Genomic DNA, 25,107 nt, shown 5'->3' with positions numbered 1-25,107 from the left:
GTACAGACTTGAGATCATCACAAACTTATAGAATTGATACATAGATAATAATGTAGATATAGCTCCTTTATTATCAACTCAGCACAGTACACAAGTATGCAGCTTCTCTCTTGCCGAAGCCACCACTGTAACAGCCACCCATAGAACTTTACCTTTTTGACACTCCATATTACCTTTACATCTACATTCTGCTGCATGCATGCAGCATCACCATACAGACCTTAGTAAGCTTCATTGGCTTTCCATTCAAAATGTAGCCATTTCAATCTTCTCATGCATACATACACAGCCCTACACAACACAGGATAAGAATACCTGAAAAGTCTCATACACTTTCACCAACCCACCATGCTCTACCTCATTCTCCCTTGCGTCTGCAAAAGCAAACCTGGAGGTCGCTCATTTTCCTACATTGCATCCAAGACATGGAATGACCTCACTCACCATATCATAGTCTCCTCCTGAGTTCTCACGTTCTGCAAGAAGCTAAAGATGTGGCTTTTCATACAACTCCCTGCTGAAGCTCCTGGATACCATCTTGGGTGATTAATTTGCTATACAAATCAACTTAACATAACATAAGATAACATAACATAATAGTATGCCATGGCCCAAGGATTGAAAAAAAAAAATGTTGCTCTTTCTCACTGCTCTCTCACCTATTGCTTGTCTCCATGTCACTCCTTAGCTCCCTTCATCCATTCTGTCTTAGTACACTCAACTATGACATAATATGGACTTCTACTTTTGAGTTGAATGTAATAGGTATATTTTGATATAACATAGCAAATAGTAATTTGTGGCCAAGTGGTTAAGGTCTTAGGGCCTGCTTTACTTCTTGGCGGACGAGATATTCTATTTTGGCAGACGGGATATCCGTCACAGTTGTGACAAAGTAACTTGTCTGCCAAGAACTAAATCAGTCCCTTAGAGTTTTAGGGTCTGATTACGAGTGGGCAGGTTAAATCCAATTCATGTGTAAACCTGTATCTCCATATGGACCAAAAGTTTGAAGGTATTTAACGCATCTGATGATTATCAGATTTGTCAAATACCTCAACCTTTGATAAATTACAGCGAAATCAGCATTTTTCTTAGCCACAACTCATAAGAGGTGTCATTTTTTCACACTCGATAACTAACATATCCTGCTGTATCATTGATTATCAGGTGCAATATATAATACCTAAACTCCATCAGGGCCTTATTCTGCAGGTTACGGGTTCAACTCCTCATAGGTACACAGTCATGTTTGTTCTAAGTTCTGTCCTATTCTAAAGTGTGGCAACTTTCAACCGATAATGTAAAAGTTGATTGTCTTTTTTATGGATGGGCAAACGCTTTCTTCCATTCTGCCTGAAAAAAAGCTTTTAAGTGTATCATGGAGCTAAGATTAAAAAAAAATCTTCTCTAATTCAACCCACTCTCCACACTATCCACTAAATGATCAATAAGTCTGAGTACACACATCTATGGCAACACATTGACCTGTATTTTTGGGATGAATGTCATAATGATGCTAGAACTCATGAAGACACACTTGTGACCTAGTGGCTCCATCTGAAGGGTGACGCTTTGACTCCTGGTGTCTACATGGTTATGTGTCTATTTTAAGGTCCGGGACATTCTAAAGAGTTTTCATGTTCAATGAATAAAATAAAAGATCTTTGTCTTTTTCTATCAATTAGCAAATAATAATCATGACATCCTTGCAAAAAATATCTGTTTTAAGTGTGCCAAGGAGCAAAGATTGCAAAAAAAACCTTCCCCCTTTCGTTTTCCTCACCACCCATCTGCTCCTACCTTTCCCCCCCACCCTCCATTCGGTACTCTAAACAATCTCTCTGTCTGAGTACACACCGCTATGGCAACATATTGACTTGTATTTTTGGGCTGAATGTCATAATTATGTTACAACTCATAAAGACCCACGTGGCCTAGTGGATAGGGTCTTAGGCTCTCCATATGAAGGGTGACGCTTTGATTCCTGGTGTCTGCATGGTTATGTGTCTATTCTAAGGTCTGGTACATTCTAAAGAGTTTTCATGCTCATTGAATTAATTGATGAAAAGGGAAATATTAATCTAACCATCCTTGCTAAAAAAATATCTGTTTTAAGTGTATCAAGGTGCAAAGATTGAAAAAAACCCTTCCCTTTCTTTTTCCACCCCACCAATCTGCTCCTACGTTCCTCCGACCCTCCATTCGGTACTCTAAACAATCTCTCTGTCTGACTGCACACAGCTATGGCAACATGTTGACTTGTGTTTTGGGGCTGAATGCCATAATTATGTTACAACTCATAAAGACTCACATGGTCTAGTGAATAAGGTCTTATGCTCTCCATCTGAAGGGTGAAGCTTTGAATCCTGGTGTCTACATGGTTATGTGTCTGTTCTAAGGTCTGGTACATTCTAAAAAGTTTTCTTGTTCATTGAATACATTGATGCATTGGCAAATATTAATCTAACTATCCACGCAAAAAATATCTGTTTTTAAGTGCATCAAGGAGCAAAGATTGAAAAAACCCTTACCTTTCTCTGTTTTCCCCACCCATCTGCTTCTATCTTTCCCCGCACCCTCCACATGTTTCTCTAAACAATCTATCTGTCTGAGTGCACACAGCTATGGCAACATAATGACTTGTGTTTTTAGGCTGAATGTTATAATTAGGTTAAAACTCATGAAGATTTACTTGTGGCCTAGTGGTTAAGGTCTTAGGCTCTACATCCAAAGGGTGATGCTTTGACTTCTGGTGTCTACGTGGTTGTGTGACCAGATTTTGAACCCCAAATACCGGAATATTTTGTTAAAAATTAAAAGAAGGACTACAATTGTTTATCAACCGAGTAGCACAGAATGATAGCGCTCATCAACTTGGAATCACAGAAAAGGAACTAAGAAAAAAATGCAATTTTTAAACCTAGTAAGATACAACATCCTGTGCTTCTGGGTACTTAGGGGGTCATTCTGACCCTGGCAGTCGGTGATAAAGCGGCAGCCAACCCGCCAACAGGCTGGCGGTCCAAAAAATGGAATTCTGACCCTGGCGGGAACCGCCAACACAGCCCGCCACTTTAACACTCCGACCGCCACGGCGGGACACACAAACAGTGCTGCGGTCACCGCCAACAGGCAGGCGGCAGACAATGTACCGCCCACCCTATCACAACTCACCAACCCGCCACCTTTTCCGGGGCGGGAGCCCCGCCGATAAAAACACGGCGGAAACAGACTACGAACGGGAAAACGCTCACCTCTATACACTCCACGAGGACGGAGGACAGCATGGAGCCCGAATTGAACATCCTACCTGCTCTCGTCTACCTGCTCATCTACCACGAGTACGAACTCCGGCGCAGACGACAACGGTGAGTACCGCACCTACGACACAGGGGAGGGGGGGAGGAGGAAGGGTTACGGGCACACACATACGTATTACACCCACCCCCCAACTATCTACACACCAATGCAGAGCACCAAGTCAAAGTGACCCCACCCAAACCCCCCGGAATAACGAAAAGATATGATTAAAGTGAGAAACAACATTTATGTAAAAAATAGGTTCATTGAAGTCATGGTAAAATAGGAAAATGAAACAAAAAAATCCAAGTGTAAACATTGCGTAACCGATAAATAGAGGCAAAAAGTCCCGCACAGTCACTGAAATTGCAAATGTCCGTGGGCCAAAGTGTATCAACACATGGGCAAAGCCCACACAGGAGACCTGAGTCCGTTGGAGAGAACACTGCAGGGGCATCAGATGATAAAACTACAGGCACCTCAGGGGGAAGGGAAGAGGGGGCACCACAGCCACATGAGTCCACGACGCCAGATCCAAGAAGGGGCCACCATGCCCACTGTTCAATCTTGGGGAGTGCAAAGCCACAGTCTCTCAAGTCTCTACAGTGGGTGGCTTGCCCACTGTCATATCCTGGGGAGTGCAAAGCCACAGTCTCTCAAGTCTCACAAGTGGGTGGCTTGCCCACTGTCATATCCTGGGGAGTGCAAAGCCACAGTCCATCAAGTGGATAACAGTCTCCACAGGCAATGGAGGAGGCAGGGTGGCCCGAGTGCAGCGTGAACATTAGCACGACACAGAACCGGCACTGTCATTGGGCCAGCGGTGCTTGAGACGGCGGGGCCCAGCGGAGCGGTGCTTGAGATGAAGGGCCCAGCGGAGCAGTGCTTGACAGGAAGGGCCCAGCGGAGCAGTGCTTGACAGGAAGGGCCCAGCGGAGCGGTGCTTGAGATGAAGGGCCCAGCGGAGCGGTGCTTGAGACGGCGGGGCCCAGCGGAGCGGTGCTTGAGATGAAGGGCCCAGCGGAGCGGTGCTTGAGACGGCGGGGCCCAGAGGAGCGGTGCTTGAGATGAAGGGCCCAGCGGAGCGGTGCTTGAGACGGCGGGGCCCAGAGGAGCGGTGCTTGAGATGAAGGGCCCAGCGGAGCGGTGCTTGAGACGGCGGGGCCCAGCGGAGCGGTGCTTGAGATGAAGGGCCCAGCGGAGCGGTGCTTGAGACGGCGGGGCCCAGCGGAGCGGTGCTTGAGACGGCGGGGCCCAGCGGAGCGGTGCTTGAGACGGCGGGGCCCAGCGGAGCGGTGCTTGAGATGAAGGGCCCAGCAGAGCGGGGCTTGAGACGGCGGGGCCCAGCGGAGCGGTGCTTGAGATGAAGGGCCCAGCGGAGCGGTGCTTGAGACGGCGGGGCCCAGCGGAGCGGTGCTTGAGATGAATGGCCCAGCGGAGCGGGGCTTGAGACGGCGGGGCCCAGCGGAGCGGTGCTTGAGATGAAGGGCCCCTGTTCAGCGGTGCTCCTCCCGGCGGTGCCCTGTTCAGCGGTGCCTTTCTGCACGGCGGGGCCCTGTTCAGCGGTGCCTTTCTGGACGGCGGTGCCCTGTTCAGCGGTGCCTTTCTGCACAGCGGGGCCCTGTTCAGCGGTGCCTTTCTGGACGGCGGGGCCCTGTTCAGCGGTGCCTTTCTGCACGGCGTGGCCCTGTTCAGCGGTGCCTTTCTGGACGGCGGGGCCCTGTTCAGCGGTGCCTTTCTGGACGGTGGGGCCCTGTTCAGCGGTGCCTTTCTGGACGGCGGGGCCCTGTTCAGCGGTGCTTGTTCTGTAAGTCAAGGGAGTCAGACCTGGCCACGACTCCCTGCTCAGTCGCCCTCCGACCGTGCAGTTGCTGGACCCTTCGGTGACGGTGTGCTGGGCCCTTGGGTGTCCTCCCTCACACCCGGGATGGGGCTTGTGGGGCCCTCCTGGTCCGCGCTCCTGCTGGCTGACTTCTCCGCCCTGCTGCCCTTGCCCTCCTTCGATCTGGCTCTCTGGCCCTTGCCTCCCCTGGATGTTGTGGCAGGTGAAGTGGCAGAACTTTGGTCCTTGGGGGCAGCCATGTCAGTCGTCCCGCGGCGTCCCCTTACTTTACGGGTCCTCTTTCCAGGGGGGGGGCTGGCTGTCCCCTTGCTGCTGACCGATGTATCACTGCTGGCAAAGGGGGGACTCCAGAAGCCATGCACTACGGTGACCCTTGAAGCCGGGCTGGTTGTGGCTGAGGCGCTCCTGGGACTCTTAGCAGATGGAGGGGGGTGTCAGGGGAGGGAAAGAGGTCAAGAGTGGAGAGGTAAACTTTTTTAGGACCAGGGTAAAAGGTAGGTGTAGTGGTTATGGGAGTGGAGGAAGAGGAGGTGGTTGTAGGAGAGTCAGGTGTGCTGTCCTTGGGTGAAGGTGCATGGGCTGGAGGCTGTCGTGAGGTGCTTGGCTGTTGGGTGGGTGGCTGCCTGCGTTTGTGTGTCTTGGAAGAGGGGGTGACAGACACAGTGGGAGAGGACGCAGGGGACGTGTAAATGGCAGTGGGGGTGGTGACTGCACGTGTGCGGACTGTACTGGAGGGTGTGCTGGTGATGGAAGTACTGGCTGTTGGTGGTGTGCATGCAGGTGTGAGTAGAGACGTCACAGGGAGGGAGGAGGGAGACAAGGAGGTGGGGGACACAGAGGTGGTAGTGGCTGTTGGCATGTCTGCATCTGGGTGTTGCTTGGGTGAATGTTTGTGTGATCTGTGGTGCTTATGTCTGGATGAGCTGCCCTTGGGTGTTGAGGTGTGTGCAGGCTGGTCTGATGGTGTGGGTGGGATAGGCAGAGGAACAGGAGACAGAGACAGGCTGGAGGCAGTTAGAAGAGGGAGGCTGGAAACAGGGACAATGGCTGCCGTCAGTGCTGAGGCCAGAGCATTGAACAATCGTTGATGGGCAGCCTGACCCGAATGAATGCCCTCCAGGTATGCATTGCTACGATGCACCTCCCTCTCTACCCCCTGGATGGCATTCAAAAGGGTAGACTGCCCAACAATGATGGTCTGTAGGAGGTCAATGACCTCCTCACTGAGGGCAGCAGGGGTAACAGGGGCAGGGCCTGAGGTGCCTGGGGCGAAGGAGACGCCCGCCTTCTTGGGCAAGCGGGCACGGAGCGAAGGCGGAGTGGCTGCTGGGAGGGCGGAGCTGGTGCGCGGGGTGGCGGCTGTACCTGTAGAGGCGGGGGGCACGGATGTTGCCGCCACCGCTAGGGAGCTCCCATCCGAGGACGTGTCGGTGTCGCTGGTGTCACCGTTGTGAAGCTCCCCTCGCCCTCCGTATCACTGGTGGCCTCGGTGTCTGTGCCATGGCCCACCGGGGCCTGGTGAGTTGCAGCTCCCTCGTGCTCCGGTGCCAATTCTCCTCCGCCTGATGATGCTAATGCACACATGCACAAGAAAATAAAGAAAAAGGGTGGGGGGAGACATAGAAACAGGTTGAGTGCATGCATTGTCAACACCGTTGGCGGAGAGGACAGACACAGGAGCCTCATGCACTAAGCCGCGCAATCGGGGTACACTACTCAGTACTTGTGACTAGGCCAACAGGTCTAGGGACAACAAACGCGCACATGGGTGATGCAGGACCATGGATAGCTGTACTTGTCACCCTACAGAGGTGGGGGGCGGGGGCACAGGGACATGGCTAAAGCAGAGGACTACACTACAGAAAGCGCCCTGGCCTAATGTCACCCACAGCCCTCTTCCCCCACCCAGGCACCTCCACTGCGCGTAAAGATAGCTGAATGTGCTGGTACTCACCCCCTTGTGTCTGCTGTGATGTCCTCACGCGCCCATCCAAATCGGGGTAGGCCACCGCCAGGATCCGGGACATCAGGGGGGTCAGGGTACGACTGGCACCCCTCCTAGGTTGGGAGGCCATCCCCAGCAGTGACTCGGCGGTCTTCCTGGTCCCGCGGCGGATGTCCTCCCACCTCTTGCGGCAGTGGGTGCCCCGTCTGTTGTGGACCCCCAGGGCCCGGACTTCCCTGGCGATGGCACGCCAAATGTCGACTTTCTGATGGGCGCTGACCTATTTGACATGTACAGGGTGGAAATTGAAATATCATCAATTTTCCGCATGATAGATGCGATTGGCCCCCCTCCCCAACCTTGCCATGTGGCACATGCTCTCATCTGTCGTGCCTTGCACTCGTCATTGTCTCCCCACCCCACCATCTTACATCCACCATACACAACCCAGGCATAGCCCATTCAACGTGCACACAGTGTACTTACCTGTTGGTCTGGAGGACCGTAGAGTCGCGCATACTGGGGCAGGACCCCATCCACAAGTTTCTCCAACTCTTCTGTAGTGAAGGCAGGGGCCCTTTCCCCAGTCGCAGCAGCCATTGTATCTCCCAGACCGAGGTCACAGCAGCACTTGCAGTATAGGTCCTCTCCTGTGGATGATCAGGTCTCGAGTGATTAACCAGATAGAAAATGGCGGTCACGCCCACGGCGGCGCGTACCGCCGCGGTGCGTTCCGCGACCGCCGGCGCAGCTAGTCATTGGCTCGTGAAACCCATAGGGTTCGATGTTAACCAATGCGGCTTTGCGCTGCGGTCTTCGACCGCCTACCGCCACGGTGTGTCACGCCAGCGCATTGACCTCACATCCCACTGTCACACTTCTCAGGTCAGGCAGCCGCCATTACAAGGGCCCACAGGGCTTAATTACTACTGCGTCACACAGGCCTAGGCCTTGCATTGCCACTCATACAAGCCATTCAATGCATTGAGAATTGTGTACTGTGCAACCTGTAGTTACGTACCTGTGGGTTGCTTGACTCTGTGCTCCATGTTGTCCTTCCTAGGCACCGTCCGCTGGGACTTGCGAGGAGAAGGATGAATCCTCCTGTGTACCGACCGCTGGTGGACCTGTCGACAATGGAGGAACGTCATATAATACTTCGCTACAGACTTGACCGAGCCACTATACATGAACTGTGTGCCCAGCTGGAGCCAGCACTGATGTCCCCCATCCGCCAACCCACAGGAATTCCCCCTCTGGTGCAGGTTCTGTCAGTCCTCCATTTTTTGGCAAGTGGGTCTTTTCAGACAACAGTGGCCATGTCATCAGGGATGTCTCAGCCTATGTTTTCTAAGATTTTGTCCAGAGTGTTGTCTGCCCTGACGAAATACATGCGGAGCTACATTATTTTCCCTGAGGAGGGTGATTTGGCCACTGTGAAGGCTGACTTCTATGCCCTTGGACATATCCCCAACATCATTGGTGCCACTGATGGGACCCATGTGGCCTTAGTACCCCCAAAAGACGATGAGCAGGTGTACAGAAACAGGAAAAGTTACCATTCGATGAATGTCCAGGTGGTCTGTTTGGCTGACCAGTACATCTCCCATGTAAATGCCAAGTTCCCTGGGTCAGTGCATGACGCGTATGTTATGCGAAATAGCAGCATCCGTTATGTTATGGAACAGCTACAGAGACACCGTGTGTGGCTAATAGGTGACTCTGGTTACCCCAACTTGCCTTGGCTACTGACCCCAGTGAGGAATCCCCGGACCAGGGCAGAGCAACGGTACAATGAGGCCCATGGGCGATCTAGGAGGATCATAGAAAGGACCTTCGGCCTCCTGAAGGCCAGGTTTAGGTGCCTGCATATGACAGGGAGATCCCTAATGTACTCACCCAAGAAGGTGTGCCAGATCATCGTGGCCTGCTGTATGCTTCACAATCTTGCATTGCGACGCCAGGTGCCTTTTCTGCAGGAGGATGGTCCAGATGGTGGTGTTGTAGCAGCTGTGGAGCCTGTGGAGAGTGAAGAGGAGGAAGACGACGGGGACGACACGGACAACAGGGACACAGTCATACAACAGTATTTTCAGTAGCACCCAGGTAAGAATCCCCCACGCCATTTTACATTTACTTCTGGCCTCCTGCATCTCTACTTTCTGTGTTTCCCCCCAGTTCCTTTCAACTGAATTGTGACTTTCCCTTGGCTTTTCAGAGCTGTATGACCCACTGCGTGACTTCTGGTTGGTTCGGCCATGGAGTAAAGCACATTGACATTGGTATGTTGTCATCACAATGTAACTGAACAATTTTGAACCGTTATGTGTAATACATTTGTTAAGAATACAAGCAGACTCCTGAGTGTTTTAAGTGCAATTAGTGATTTATTTAAAGTGCTACATATAGGTCCATGATAGTAAAACGGTGATGGGTGGGGGTGGAGTGATGTCCATGGCAGAGTCCAGTTCTCGGTCGCACAGGTGCATTGTCCATATGCCTGTGGAAGGATGGAGCAGGGGCAGTTCAAGGTTGGACAGGGTGACGATGTGGGACAGTGGAATGACATCCGGGGGGATCTTAGGCTGGCGGGGGTCTTGGCATCCTACTCTGTCTTCCTTTGTGATCTCAGGCTCCTCTTGCGGGGTGGTTGATCTTCAGCTGGAGGTGGGGTTCTGGTGGCCCGTCGTTGTGTGGGGGCCTCCTGTCCACTAGCGCCGGCGGAGGTGGTAGGCTGTTCCTGGTCCGGGCTCGTGACAGGGGCCCTTTGGGGTGCCACATGGTCCCGCAATGTGGTGACTATTAGGTTCAGGGCCTGGACGATGTTCCTGAGCTCCTCTCTGTACCCCATCTACCTTTCCTCCTGCTGTGCCTGGATCTCCTGGAACCTGACCAGTACCGTCGCCATCGTCTCCTGGGAGCGGTGGTATGCTCCCATGATGGTGGTGAGGGCCTCTTGGAGAGTCGGTTCCCTGGGCCTGTCCTCCCCCCCCCCCTGTCGCACTGCAGCCCTCCCAGTTGCCCTGTTTCCCCGGGCCTCTGTCCCCTGGACGGTGTGCCCACTACCACTGCCCCAGGTCCCTGTTGTTGTTGGGGTGTTGGGTCAGCCTGGGTGCCCTGTAGTGGCTGACACTCCGCTGATTGACCTGTCCTGGAGACAGAGGCATGGGCCCGCTGGGTGGGAGCTGTGCTGATATTCCCAGAGGGGGTTAGGTCTGCTGTGGCCTGTGTCTGTGTGTGGGGAACCGACTGTCCAGAGGTCCCCGATGGTCCGGGCTGGTCATCAGGTTCCAGGTCGACAGAGCTGCTGTCCTCACTGCGGGCCTGTTCTGGGGGTGGGATGGACATATCTGGACCCTCCTGGCCGGTGTGTTGGCGTTCGGGCCCTGCAGGGGTGAAAGAGTATGGTTATTGCTTCTGTTTGTTCCATGGTGTGCGATTTGTGGGTGCCCTTGTCCCCCAGTGCTGGCATTCCCTTGTGGCAGGAGTTGTGAGGGTGGTTTGTGGGGGGGATGGGTATGTGCAGTGGTCATGCATAGGTGATGGGTGTCCATGGTTTGTGTTGGCATTCAGGGTTTGGTTTTGGGTTGGGTGGGTTGTGCTGGTGAGACATTGGCAGGGAGGATGTGTGCTGGGGGGTTGGGGGTGAGACGGGGTGTGGGTTGGCATGCTGGTGGTTGGGGGGGGAGTAGTTGAGACTAGACTTACCAGAGTCAATTCCTCCGCCTACTCCAGCGGTGCCCGCAGGATGCAGGATGTTAAGGACCTCTTGCTCCCATGCTGTGAATTCGGGAGGGGTGGGTGGTGGTCCGCCGCCAGTCCTCTGCACAGCGATGTTGTGTCTGGAGACCATCGACCGTACCTTCCCCCGTAGGTCGTTCCAGCGCTTTCTGATGTCTTCCCGGTTTCTGGGATGCTGTCCCACAGCGTTGACCCTGTCGACGATCCTCTGCCATAGCTCCGCCTTCCTGGCTATTGTGGTGTGTTGCACCTGAGTGCCGAAGAGCTGGGGCTCTACCCTTATGATTTCCTCCACCATGACCCGGAGTTCTTGGTCCGAAAACCTGGGGTGTCTTTGGGGTGCCATGGGGTAGTGTGGATGAGGTGTGGGGTGGTGTTTGTGGTGATGTGAGTGGTGGTGTGTGGTGATGTGTGCATAGATGTGGTGTGGTTGATGATGTTGGGTTCCTGTGTGTGTTGGGGTTTTCGATTGCTGTGCTCGCTCTCTCTCTCTCTATCGCCTTCTCTCCGATTTCCAAATAGTGGGGGTTTGTGGGTGATGTGGGTGTGTGTTTTATAGTTGCTTGGATGTGTGGGGGTGGTGTTTGTATGTGTATCAGGTGTGTGTATTTCAAATTGTCCAATGTGGCTGGGTTTTGGAGCTGGGTGTGTATTTTGACCGCGGCGGTGTGTACCGCCAATGGAATACCGCGGTTGAATGACCGCCGCGTGGATTCGTGGGTCGTAATGGCATGGGCGTGTTTGTGTTGGCGTGGCGGTGGAGGTTTGGTCATCTCCAGTTTATCGCTGCCTGCTGATGAGGCGGCCTTCCGTGGATGTCGGGTTTTTGGCGGCTTGGCAGTTGTGGGTCGGAATGACCGTGGCGGGTTACCGCGGCCGCGGCGGTAGAATGGCGGTCTTCTGACCGGCGGTAAGAGCCTTTTACCGCCGAGGTCAGAATGACCCCCTTAATGTCCTAGCAAAAATTAATGTGTCCTTGTGTAACCCAACTGGTGCTCATGTAAAGCACTCCATTACCTTCGGGTCAAGTGTGCGCTCTGCAGAACTTATTTTTTTTTTTTTTTTTTAACTAAATTGCCTTCTTAGGATAGCTAACTAGCCCTGCTATGTAGCACACAAAAACATTCCTCCTTCTGTTTGTAGTGGACTGCGACACAAGCCAAATATGCCTAAATCTGCTGGGACAGCTGATGAAAATCCAGGACAACTGGTCGTCCTACTTCATGGTTATGTGTCTGTTCTAAGTTCTGGTATATACTAAAGAGTTTTTATATTCAATGAATAAAGAAAAATGGTTATTGCCTTTTTAATCTATCAGCAAATATTTTTCTTTCCATTCAGCCTGAAAAATATATATTGTAAGTGTACATGGCCCAAAGATTCAATAACACTTTTCTCTCTTCCTCCTCCTCTCTTTCTGCTCATCTCCATCCCTTCCTCCCATCCTCCATACTATTCTGTAAATTATATATCTGTCAGTGTACACCCCCCCTTAGCACAATATTAGCTTATATTTTTGAGCTAACGTCATAGTTATGTTTTGATCCCACACTGTAAAGCATCACTTATGCCCTAAACATTAAGGTCGTAGGCTCATATTTATACTTTTTTAGTGCTGCATTGGTGCCACTTTTTGATGCAAAAACAGCGCAAACTTACAACATACAATTGTAGTTTGTAGGTTTGCGTCATTTTTGCGTCAAAAATCGGCGCAAATTTGGCGCTAAAAAAGTATAAATATGGGCCCTAGTCTTTCAATCTTGAGGTTTAGGGTGAACACCTAGGCCCATATTTATACTTTTTTAGCACCGCATTTATGTAATTTTTTTTACGCAAAAGTGGCGCAAACTTACAAAATGCAATTGTATTTTGTAAGTTTGTGCTGTTTTTGTGTCAAAAAGCGGTGCAAATGCTGTCCTAAAAAAGTATAAATAGAGGCCCTAGTGTGTACATGTTTATGTGTCTATTCTAATGTCTTGTCCTTCTGCTCTAATTGGAAAACGTAGCTGATCAAGACGAATGTTGGAACATAAGGCCCCTTAGAGTTTCTCCTATCAGCGTTCTGGACCAAAGCTCTACCCTTGTTTACAGATGAGAAGAAAGTCTTGGGTCTTATACTTGATTCCCACGGCATGTTTTTTGAAAACCGATGCATCAGTGTATTAAATCCTATTTAATTGGCTTAAATTGTGCTCTTCTGCAAAGTGCCTGATTAAGAGTTTACACAACCTGATGTGGCACAGATGTTGCATATTCTGACGGGATATGCACTTAAACAAATTCTGCTTTCTGCTGCTCTGTTAAATGTGGATATTTCTGATATTATACTGCAACTTCAACAGGTCAAAAGCTACCTATCTAATCTTGTCTGTAGATCAATGTATGTAATTCTGTGTGCTAGCAAACTGATCCTATCACATCAAAAGCCTGTCAGCAATCAACTGTTTACTCTTTAACTGTGTAAAACATGCCTTTGGGCAAGCAGAAGTCTAGTCATGTTTGTTTAAAAATAGAAATACAAAGAACAAAACAAGCACTAACCTACCTTTCTAGACAAGCCTCTGATTAAAATATACAACAAATACGCTGGTGACAAGTCCTAACGTTAATTAAGCATTTAGGTACACTCTAGATAATGTGCAATGTGCATATGTATATGATAGATAGATAAATAGATAGCATATTGTGTGTGTGTATATATAAATTAACAGGTTCACCAACACACAGCAAAAACACTAAAATGCATTGATTTTTTAAAACATCCTTCAAAACCAGTAAAAGTCTTGCCAGCAATATCCCCAGACATACACTGGTGTGAGGCCAGCTCCTCTTATAGACTGGCATTTGAACTGCCTTCATATGCTTTTAAGTGGCAGATTATGATCTGGAAGGAGTAACCCTGTCATGTATAGTGCGGCCAGAATGGTAATAGAAAATCTTGCTTACTGGTGAAGTTGGATTTAAAATTACTAATTTAGAAATGCCACTTTTAGAAAGTGGGCATTTCTCTGCACTTGCTCCCTTCTATGCCTTTCAGCCTGTCTCCAATCCACGTCTGGTCTGTGCTGGTTGACAGCTCCCCTTGTGCATTCCACCGAGACAGCCATAAACACAGGACACTCAGTCTCATATGCATTCATCTGCATACTGAATGGGTCTCCCTGGGCAGGAAGGGTGAAAGGGCTCTCACTAACACATCAAAGGCCAGTGGCCTGCCCTCACAAAAAGGACTGAAAAACCCACACAGGGATCCTGGCAGACCGGACTGGGCTGAAAGAGTAACTTGGCCTCTGCCAACTAGAGACCCAATTTCTACAAGCCCGAATAGGGTACATAGCGATCGAGTCTGACCACTACAATGGGGCTTCGGAGGGGTTCTCCCCCACAAGATAATTTGGAAAAATTTTCAAAAACAGTGCATTCTACAACACATTTTTAATATGTCTTCAATTGTATTAGTTTTCAAATCATAGTAAATGATGACCTTACTGAGAACAAGAATATGGCAAACTTTTTTGAGGTTTTTCACTGATTTCTTCACCATCACCCTCCAACAGTGCCTCTCATCTGTCAATAGCCCCACTCTCTCAGATGTATTTCATTTGTTTTATACTGCCTCTCTTGCCCGTGTAGGGCGTTTGAGCATTTTACATCACAAACACATACAGAGACAATTATTCATACATGTGTAAATCAGTGTATAGAAAATGTTATCCAGGGCAAAGGGGGCTATAAGGTGTTAGATTCACATGTCATCATTTCTGGTAACCATTTTTAAGAGTGTTTGGCCTGGGGAAGCATAAACTCAGGAATCAGAGTTTAGGACAGTGGTTGGGGTCAACTATATTAATAACAATTTATTTCTACCCAAACGAACCCTTTTTAGCAAAATTAGGGTAATCAAAGACTGGAAAAAATACAGACCTGTACCCTGTAATTTGCATGCCGCTCTTTGAATATCAGTTAACAGATCATAGTGCTAGATTATGTTTGTAATTTATGAACTGCACAGTACCAAAATGATCTCTATGACAAAATCAGTATCTCCCTGAGCTATGCACATAAAATACTGTTCTGTAATCTGAATAGTGAACGTTCTCTGCAGCATGCATATCAACCCCCTGCTCTACCATAGAGGAATCAAAACTGCCACTAGATAAAACTCTGATCTCTTGCCAGAAGGTACATTAATCACCAGAGTTATCTTGGTACTTTTATTGTTGCCTGAAAACTGTTGGATTTACAGGGAACTCAGCAGTGCTTTTAAAACTGCTGCACTGCTACAAAGCCGACCCCTCAGTAACAAAAGTGGCTTCCCACCATTCAGCCTCCAGAGGAAAAACCCTGATGCCTTGTACAGCAAGTCTAGCCTTGTGACTCTCTCAAAGGTTTTGAACCTTTTTTAGATGTATTCTCTAGTAAAGTTCAAAATTGACATTTTTCAGGAAACGTAAGCTAGAACTGTAAATGTCTTTACAGGCTGGGAGGGGTGTGTGACAAATATGCTGTCCTGTAGGAGTTAAAGTACTTTTTGCTTTGAGAGGGTAATAAACTCATAGTAAGTAATACCACAACTGGTTGATCCTTGCCTTTGCTCAATCTTGCTGATAATGATACATTTGGATATGTGTTTAGGATCATTTTTGGTTAATGCATTTAATTTAGTTTTCTGTGTTATAGATACAAATACCTACTGAATGGAGACATGTTCAAAACATTACAGTCATAGAATATTGTGTTATTCATGGTAACTCCCTCCTCCTTTTCCTCCCCTTCTCTTTCCACAACTCTGGGTTTATAGTTTGCATAAACATCAGCAATGATGGTTTTCACCAGAATCTGTAGTCAACAGAGTGGTCTGAGGCATAGCAGACACGTTATTTCTCTGCAATATTTGCCCATGTAGCCCATTACCCAATTCCAGACAACATGAAAGCCATCTTGTAGGAAATGACAGTTTTTCGTGTATTGTCACCCCAATTGTTCCCATTCTGCTTTGCTAGTTTAGACCTATGTGCACCTTTTGTCTGTGACAACCAGGGGTAAGGTGCCTGTGCCCCCCTTTATACACGGATGCATTGGCTTATTCCTAATTAACACATGTATTTTGCCTATACATCCCTAGTAAATAGAATAGAAAATATACCCAGGTCGAGGAAGTTAAATGCCAACTGTAGACTGCAGCACGTATTGTGTCATCCACAGAGTGGATCTACAAAGCATGGCTTCAGGCTTTCTGTTGTAAATTGACTACTCGAGTGTAAAACCTGCAGTCTGACCTGCCAAATTAAACCTTTTTAACAAGTAAAGACTTCCCTTTTATATATTAATTAAAATCAAACCCACGTAGGCCTTATAGCCCACAAGGTACGGTTTATGCTTTTTAAATGTGGTGCATGTGAAAATTATTCATATATGTTACTACAAGGGACTCAAAGTCTGTTGTTACATAGGTAGGTCTGGTTGTCATTATCAGAAAAGTAGAGTACAGATTAAAATGCTAATACTGTATCTTGGGAATGAGAGAAGCTAGACAAAATAAACCATTGTAGGAGGCTGGACTGGCTTGTAGTGAGTACCAAGGGGTACTTGCACCTTGCACCAGGCCCAGTTATACCTTATTAGTGTATAGGGTGTCTAGCAGCTTAGGCTGATAGATAATGGTAGCTTAGCAGAGCAGCTTAGGCTGAACTAGGAGACGGGTGAAGCTACTACAGTACCACTTAGTGTCATATGCACAATAGTATAAGAAAACACAATACACAGTTATACTAAAAATAAAGGTACTTTATTTTTATGACAATATGCCAAAGTATCTTAGAGTGTACCCTCAGTGAGAGGATAGGAAATATACACAAGATATATATACACAATAGCAAAAATATGCAGTATAGTCTTAGAAAACAGTGCAAACAATGTATAGTTACAATAGGATGCAATGGGGAAACATAGGGATAGGGGCAACACAAACCATATACTCCAAAAGTGGAATGCGAACCACGAATGGACCCCAAACCTATGTGACCTTGTAGAGGGTCGCTGGGACTATTAGAAAATAGTGAGAGTTAGAAAAATAACCCTCCCCAAGACCCTGAAAAGTGAGTGCAAAGTGCACTAAAGTTCCCCTAAGGACAAAGAAGTTGTGTGAGAGGAATAATGCAGGAAAGACACAAACCAACAATGCAACAACTGTGGATTTCCAATCTAGGGTACCTGTGGAACAAAGGGACCAAGTCCAAAAGTCACAAGCAAGTCGGAGATGGGCATATGCCCAGGAAATGCCAGCTGCGGGTGCAAAGAAGCTTCTACTGGACAGAAGAAGCTGCGGTTTCTGCAGGAACGAAAATGGCTAGAGACTTCTCCTTTGGTGGACGGATCCCCCTCGTCGTGGAGAGTTGTGCAGAAGTATTTTCCCGCCGAAAGAACGCCAACAAGCCTTGCTTGCTGCAAATCGTGTGGTTAGCGTTTTTGGACGCTGCTGAGGCCCAGGAGGGACCAGGAGGTCGCAAATTGGACCAGCAAAGAGAGGGGACGTCGTGCAAGACAAGGAGCCCTCTTTGAAGCAGGTAGCACCCGGAGAAGTGCCAGAAACAGGCACTACGAGGATGCGTGAAACGGTGCTCGCCGAAGTTGCACAAAGGAGTCCCACGTCGCCGGAGACCAACTTAGAAAGTCGTGCAATGTAGGTTAGAGTGCCGTGGACCCAGGCTTGGCTGTGCACAAAGGATTTCTGCCGGAATTGCACAGGGGCCGGAGTAGCTGCAAAAGTCGTGGTTCCCAGCAATGCAGCCCAGCGAGGTGAGGCAAGGACTTACCTCCACCAAACTTGGACTGAAGAGTCACTGGACTGTGGGGGTCACTTGGACAGAGTCGCTGGATTCGAGGGACCTCGCTCGTCGTGCTGAGAGGAGACCCAAGGGACCGGTAATGCAGCTTTTTGGTGCCTGCGGTTGCAGGGGGAAGATTCCGTCGACCCACGGGAGATTTCTTCGGAGCTTCTGGTGCAGAGAGGAGGCAGACTACCCCCACAGCATGCACAAGCAGGAAAACAGTCGAGAAGGCGGCAGGATCAGCGTTACAGAGTTGCAGTAGTCGTCTTTGCTACTATGTTGCAGTTTTGCAGGCTTCCAGCGCGGTCAGCAGTCGATTCCTTATCAGAAAGTGAAGAGAGAGATGCAGAGGAAGTCGGCTGAGCTCATGCATTCGTTATCTAAAGTTTCCCCAGAGACAGAGACCCTAAATAGCCAGAAAAGAGGGTTTGGCTACCTAGGAGAGAGGATAGGCTACTAACACCTGAAGGAGCCTATCAGAAGGAGTCTCTGATGTCACCTGGTGGCACTGGCCACTCAGAGCAGTCCAGTGTGCCAGCAGCACCTCTGTTTCCAAGATGGCAGAGGTCTGGAGCACACTGGAGGAGCTCTGGACACCTCCCAGGGGAGGTGCAGGTCAGGGGAGTGGTCACTCCCCTTTCCTTTGTCCAGTTTCGTGCCAGAGCAGGGCTAAGGGGTCCCCTGAACCGGTGTAGACTGGCTTATGCAGAATTGGGCACCTCTGTGCCCAACAAAGCATTTCCAGAGGCTGGGGGAGGCTACTCCTCCTCTGCCTTCACACCATTTTCCAAAGGGAGAGGGTGTCACACCCTCTCTCAGAGGAAGTTCTTTGTTCTGCCATCCTGGGCCAGGCCTGGCTGGACCCCAGGAGGGCAGATGCCTGTCTGAGGGGTTGGCAGCAGCAGCAGCTGCAGTGAAACCCCAGGAAGGGCAGTTTGGCAGTACCAGGGTCTGTGCTACAGACCACTGGGATCATGGGATTGTGCCAACTATGCCAGGATGGCATAGAGGGGGCAATTCCATGATCATAGACATGTTACATGGCCATATTCGGAGTTACCATTGTGAAGCTACATATAGGTAGTGACCTATATGTAGTGCACGCGTGTAATGGTGTCCCCGCACTCACAAAGTTCAGGGAATTGGCTCTGAACAATGTGGGAGCACCTTGGCTAGTGCCAGGGTGCCCTCACACTAAGTAACTTTGCACCTAACCTTTAGCAGGTAAAGGTTAGACATATAGGTGACTTATAAGTTACTTAAGTGCAGTGTAAAATGGCTGTGAAATAACGTGGACGTTATTTCACTCAGGCTGCAGTGGCAGGCCTGTGTAAGAATTGTCAGAGCTCCCTATGGGTGGCAAAAGAAATGCTGCAGCCCATAGGGATCTCCTGGAACCCCAATACCCTGGGTACCTCAGTACCATATACTAGGGAATTATAAGGGTGTTCCAGTAAGCCAATGTAAATTGGTAAAAATGGTCACTAGCCTGTTAGTGACAATTTGGAAAGAAATGAGAGAGCATAACCACTGAGGTTCTGATTAGAAGAGCCTCAGTGAGACAGTTAGTCACTACACAGGTAACACATTCAGGCACACTTATGAGCACTGGGGCCCTGGGTTACCAGGGTCCCAGTGACACATACAACTAAAACAACATATATACAGTGAAAAATGGGGGTAACATGCCAGGCAAGATGGTACTTTCCTACAACCATTACTAATAATAGTTATTAAAAATCAAATTCAATGGTGCCGTTGAATTTCAGATGCATACGAAGAAAAGGTAACTTTTAGAAATGTATCCTTTACCTGTCTGTACTGTTAGAAGGCTAATTAACTCACACCTGTGCTCAAGCTCAGGAACAGGTGTGAAAAATATGTGAAATACCTCTCAGGAGCAAACAATAGACAGACCTGAATGGGTAAAGACTACTCATCTGAACTTAGCAGAATATTCAGAAAGGGGGGTGTACCAGACTGTCAAATCCTGACAGACTAGTTTGTTGAGCCACATGTAACACTTGGGGTGCACTTAAAAGAGAGAGAACAGGATGTAAGGACAGTTCTTATGTATGCCCTGTCTACTTACTCAATAACTCTCCTTTTGTCCTATCACTCTTCTCTCTCAGGGTTTGTTGAAAGTACAGGGCTTGATTCAAAATGAATTTTAGTGGAAGGTATGGCAGAATACTGGTGATTTCCCAATGACAGCCCCACACACACCAGCCTTTAGAGCCAAAATGTAGGCTGACCAATGACTTTTGACATCTTGAAAATGCCATACCATATTGCATTATCTACCTATTTACAGTAAAGTAAACAGGAAGTACTGCATAAGTAGGTAGGTCAGGGCCTGAAAACCTTTACTCCATTGGTTAGAGAGGAATTAGATGTGTCTTAGGGTGTTCCCTATCCACAGGTTGTTGAAACCAACAAAGCTGGACTGTCACCTAGCCTTCCTCAGAACACTGTTGGACATGCAGAAGAATACCAGGTAGATTGAACCTGCTGTACTTGGCATCTGTGACCTGTGAGAAGGTTCTTAGGAGGATGGGACCCTACCACTTGAAATTCAAGGACAGAAGCAGCTTCAAAGAGCATAAGGATGATCACTTGGGCAGCTCAGGTAACATGGAAACGTTTGAAAGGGCATTCCTGTGAAGAATCCCAGGTGACCAGAGGCAAGTAGACTGGGCTATGCATTTTGCTTTCTGCTTGATACCTTGGGTATGTCTAAGTGTTCCCCTGAGGTTCTGGGGTTATTTGAAGCTTACACCTGTGGTTGGTTGGTCTACTAAAGGAGTTTGTGAACTTCTTTAAAACCTTTACTTCGAAGCTACAAGGGAACAGACTATGAAAGGTATTTGAAAGGCAGTTCCATGATGACTGATTGAATTAGTTTGTCCCATGTGGAGATACGTTTTTCCTCATAAAAAAATACACAGGGTCTCATTTATGGTTAGGCAGGAGGCTTGCCTTCCACCATGGAAAGGGAGTAAATTACACTGTCCTCATGGTGGAGAAGCTCTGTATCTAATTTAGAAATGACTGCCAAGCAGGCAGTCTTTTACACTGTATAGTGTCATACCTACTGAAAGGAGGGGATGCTATCTTCCCAGTACTTACTGATATATATGCAATCTGTTACCGAACAGTGGCAGTGTTGCAGGGGCAAGGAAGCACATTATTATCAGGCCGTTGTTAAAGAATCCACCTTTGGACCCTGCATTAGCTGAAATCTATAGGCCCATCTCTCTTCTCTCTGGAGTTATTAAAATCTTGGAAATAGCTATTAATAATGATCTTTTGGGATTCTTGGAATCCCACAATATCTTGTCCCCTTCCCAAATATTTTTTCTGCCTGGGTGTAGCATGGAAACTTGCTACCACTGAGGAGTTGAAAAGGGCCCTCAACCAAGACGGAAAAGCTGCGCTCATTTTGCTCAACCTGAGTGCAGCATTTAATACTGTCTCCGATCCAACTCTACTGCGTAGATTGGAAGAGACTGGGATTATGGGGATTGCACTAAAAGGCTCTCCTCCTTTTTTAGTAATAGAAGTTTTCAAGTGATTGAAGGGCTGCTTTTTTCAGCCACTCATCACCTAAAGTGTGGGGTCCTCCAGGGTTCCTCTCTGAGACCCACACTTTTTAATCTTTCCGTTCTTCCACTGTCAGATAACATCTGCTCCTTGGTCTTTTCTATGGTACCTTATGAAGACTACACACAGATTATTGTCTCTCTCATGCCCAAAACAGGAATCATATTACAACAACTTAACACTTGCTTAGAACAAGCCTCTCATCTCCTAAACAAGAAGTAAAAAGCCTGGGTGCTATACTGAGCAAACAGAACAGATGATGGACAGAATGCTGAACAGTACAAACATTCACTCCCAGTCACAAAGATCTGGATTTAATCCATCATTTATTTGCCCACCACACCACTGCAGTTTGGACCCAACCATATTCAAATCAGTCTTGACCCTGCTCCCATGGAAACAGTCCAGCCCCAACTGCCAAGTCGGGTCCTCTCTGGACTGGAAGCAAGCATCCTGGGACCGGTTTCTGGGTATTACCCCTCCTCAGCCAGGCTGCCTTGAATCGAGTGCATAGTGAGCACAGGACCTACATCTGGGCATACCCTTCTCACTTAGGATCATAAAAGCAAGAAGAACAGTTGGGGAAATAAACTATGGATTAAATCCATATAATTGTGACTGGTGGTGAATGTTTGCATTTTTCAGCATTCTCTCCTTCATCTGTTCTGTTTGCTTTTGTCGCCCTAAGTGGGAAGAAAGTTGTCACAGACTGCATTGTCTTGGCGTGAACCGGTCCATTTGTGGACATGAGGAGCCAAAACATCAGGATGTCTACCTTCTCTTTAGGAAGAGCACATTCTGATGATAGTTAGGGGTTAAGGACTTGTAGAGTCAGGCTGGTCCAGTTGCAGCAGATCATCTGGACAGATGCCAAGACGCCTCAGAATCAAGTTTTTGTCTCTGCAGCTTACACAGGAGGCTTTGCAGTGCCTCTGATTAGTTTGGGATGAAGGCAAGCAGAACCAGTCTTCCTCCTCAGACAGCATGGCAGTCCTTCAAGCAGCAGGCCAGTCCTTCTTCTGTAACTTCCAGAGGCCTAGGAGTGTCCTGGTGAGAGGCTCTGCAGGTTCAAGAAATGTATCACTGATGCAGCTTCTGTGTTTGGTGACTCCTTGTCCTACCTCCACAGATGAGTCAGGAAGGTTCTTCTCCTTTCCCTGGTGAAAGTTTCAAACTCTCTGGGACAACAAATGGCAGGGCAGCCCTGGTGCTAGGTTCCTTCATGTGTGCTGTAGGCAAAGCCCTTTGAAGTGTTAGTGGGGCTAGGTATATCCCCCCACAAATCACCCTATCAGGATGGCTCATCCTGTCCATACCTAAGCCCCCTTTGTGTCACTGGAAATAATACACAAACCCGAACAGTAGAGCTATTCACAATCAAGTAACCCAGGAAATTGTCAGAAAGACACAGTTGGTTGGGACAAGAAAATGACACATTTCTGAAAGTGGTATTTTCTGAATTTTAACTTGGAATCTGACTTTACCATTAAAGAGGATTTTAAACTACAATTTATTTGAGTGTAAACAGAGTATTTCTCTCTGTTTCAACTCTAATGTTAGCACTTGCAGAAGTAGTAAGGTATTCGAGTGTTGGTCAATGGAAGTGATAAGTCTTACCACAGTGGAAAATGACCTGGTTGTAAACTTATGCTTATGATTGGATTTACCTTTGTTAATAGGGTCTATCATTTTCAGCTCTCTTCTGAACAAGCTGTGAATGGTAGATAATTGTGTGGGTGCTCTGTTCCTATTTGAATTGTTGGATGCCTTCAACATTGTTATACAACAAACACTTCTGTGATGGCTGGCAGACTCATTCCTGAGTGACATTGCTCTGCAATGGATAGTTCTTTTTTACTCTGAGATTGCAGGGTGTTGGAAAATGGGTTATTGGTAAGGGCTGGTAAGTACCTACACTTAGCAATAGGCCACTAACCTCTACTTAGGTCCAGTAAGGTCTCAGCAAATTAAACCCAGCTCAACCCTCGGTAGCTTGGCAACGAGCGACAAGGCTTAACTTAGGAGACAGAGTGTAAAGCATTCAAATATCACAAAACAGTAAATAAATCAAACAGAGGAAACAGTTTAAAAATCCACAACTAAGTCATAAAATAGATTATATTTTTATCTTTAAAATGACACACAAACGAATAAAATCGGATAAGGGGAACCAGAGATATGAATTTTTAAAGAATTATTGTTTTCTAGCGCCTAGAAACAAAAAGCGGCAATCGGGTCATCTGGTCGTACCTCGACCGGGGCCAAGTCAAAGTTTAAGGCCGACCGCGATGGAGCCCGGCTCGGCTACAGCCCGCGGGAGGCCTCGGTCAAAGGTTTACCTTCGGACTTAGTCGTTTTTCTGAAGATTTTCTTCAGCGGGACGAACCTGCCAGTCCAATCCTACCTCCTGGAACTCTTCTCCGCATTCGTGTCGCGGAAGCCCTCGGTGGAGATTTTTACCTTCGGACTTAGTTGTTTTTTCGAGGTGAAAATACTTCAACCGAGGCAAACCTGGATCTTGATCCAACGTTCTTGCAGCCCTCCTCAGATACGCTGGCTGGGAGGTCCCGGTCAACTTCCTACGTTCTGACTTAGTCTCTTTTTTGGAGATTTCCTTTACCGGGACGAACCTGCAAGTCAGGCCGGGTCGCGGCTGAGACAAGCCAGCTAAAGTTCCTCTATAGAGCTTTTTTTCAAAAGTTCTCAAAACTTCTCCAAACTTCTGGATCTTCTTCCAGATGTTCCTTTAAGGTTCTTTTGGGGTCCACAGCTCACCCCACGGTTCCAGAAGCTCTGAGATGATCCTTGGGGGTGTGGACTACAACTCCCAGAATGCACCTGGCACATACTACTTTTTGGCCACTGGACAGTGGTCAGCTGGTTGGCTTTTTCAGGAGTTGGTGCAGGGGACTCTGGTTAGCTATTTTTCACCTGTACCAAACAGGGAGTCCCTCCTTGAACCAGTTGAACCCAGGCAAAGTCCTTCTTGTGGTGAAGCCCAAGTGTGCAGCTGGTGCAGTCCTTCAGAATGCAGGGTCCAGGTGCAGGCCAGGGGTCCAGTAGGGCAGTCCTTCTTCTTCTGTAGATCTTCATGGTAGGGATCTGGTAGGGAACTGAGGTGTGGGTGCAGGTCTGCCAGTGTTATTCCTGCTCCTGGGTGAAAAACAGGGGGGTCCTGGTTCGCAAATCAGTTGCAGGGTCCTTTCCCCTGTGATGACCACTTCCTGGGAAGTGTGGCAAAAATCAAACCCAGGGAGCAACATTCCTCAAACATCCATAATGGCTGAAAGTGATTTTGGGAGGTTACATCTGGCTGAGCCCACCCACTTGTGTGGCCAAAAATCCTAAACACACCCCTCTCCTGCCCTCTCCTAATCTAATCAAGGGGGCACCTAATTGTCTGGGTTTGCAGGATGTGGAGGTGTTGCTGGGTTACTCCAAATGTCCTTCCCTGCCTTTGAAGACCAGTTTGGCAGCCCTCCCCCTTCCTGCCTCACCATCTGCTGATGGGAGATCTCCTCCCAAAGGCACATCTCTTTGTATGAAGCCAGGCCACTTCACACCTCATCAAGGCAGCCTGGCCAGAGGCTGGCCAAGCAGAGCACAGCAGCAAAAACACTGCAGGGCGGAAGTTGGCAACTTTTCAGGTAAAGTTTAAAACTCTTTCCCTGAACAGGTCATATTAAATCCCACAACTGGAAGTTGTGGGATTTATTATAAAAATTTATTTGATACCAAACTCTTGGTATCTGTTACTTAAGGGAAGTTTTAAAAATTAAAATAAAGTCTCCCCATTCTAGCCTATGGAGGCCATTCACTACAATGAGGGAAAACAATTTTGG

Source organism: Pleurodeles waltl, chromosome 11 (assembly GCF_031143425.1).
Source record: "Pleurodeles waltl isolate 20211129_DDA chromosome 11, aPleWal1.hap1.20221129, whole genome shotgun sequence".
Classification (NCBI taxonomy): domain Eukaryota; kingdom Metazoa; phylum Chordata; class Amphibia; order Caudata; family Salamandridae; genus Pleurodeles; species Pleurodeles waltl.
This window is presented reverse-complemented; position numbering follows the sequence as displayed.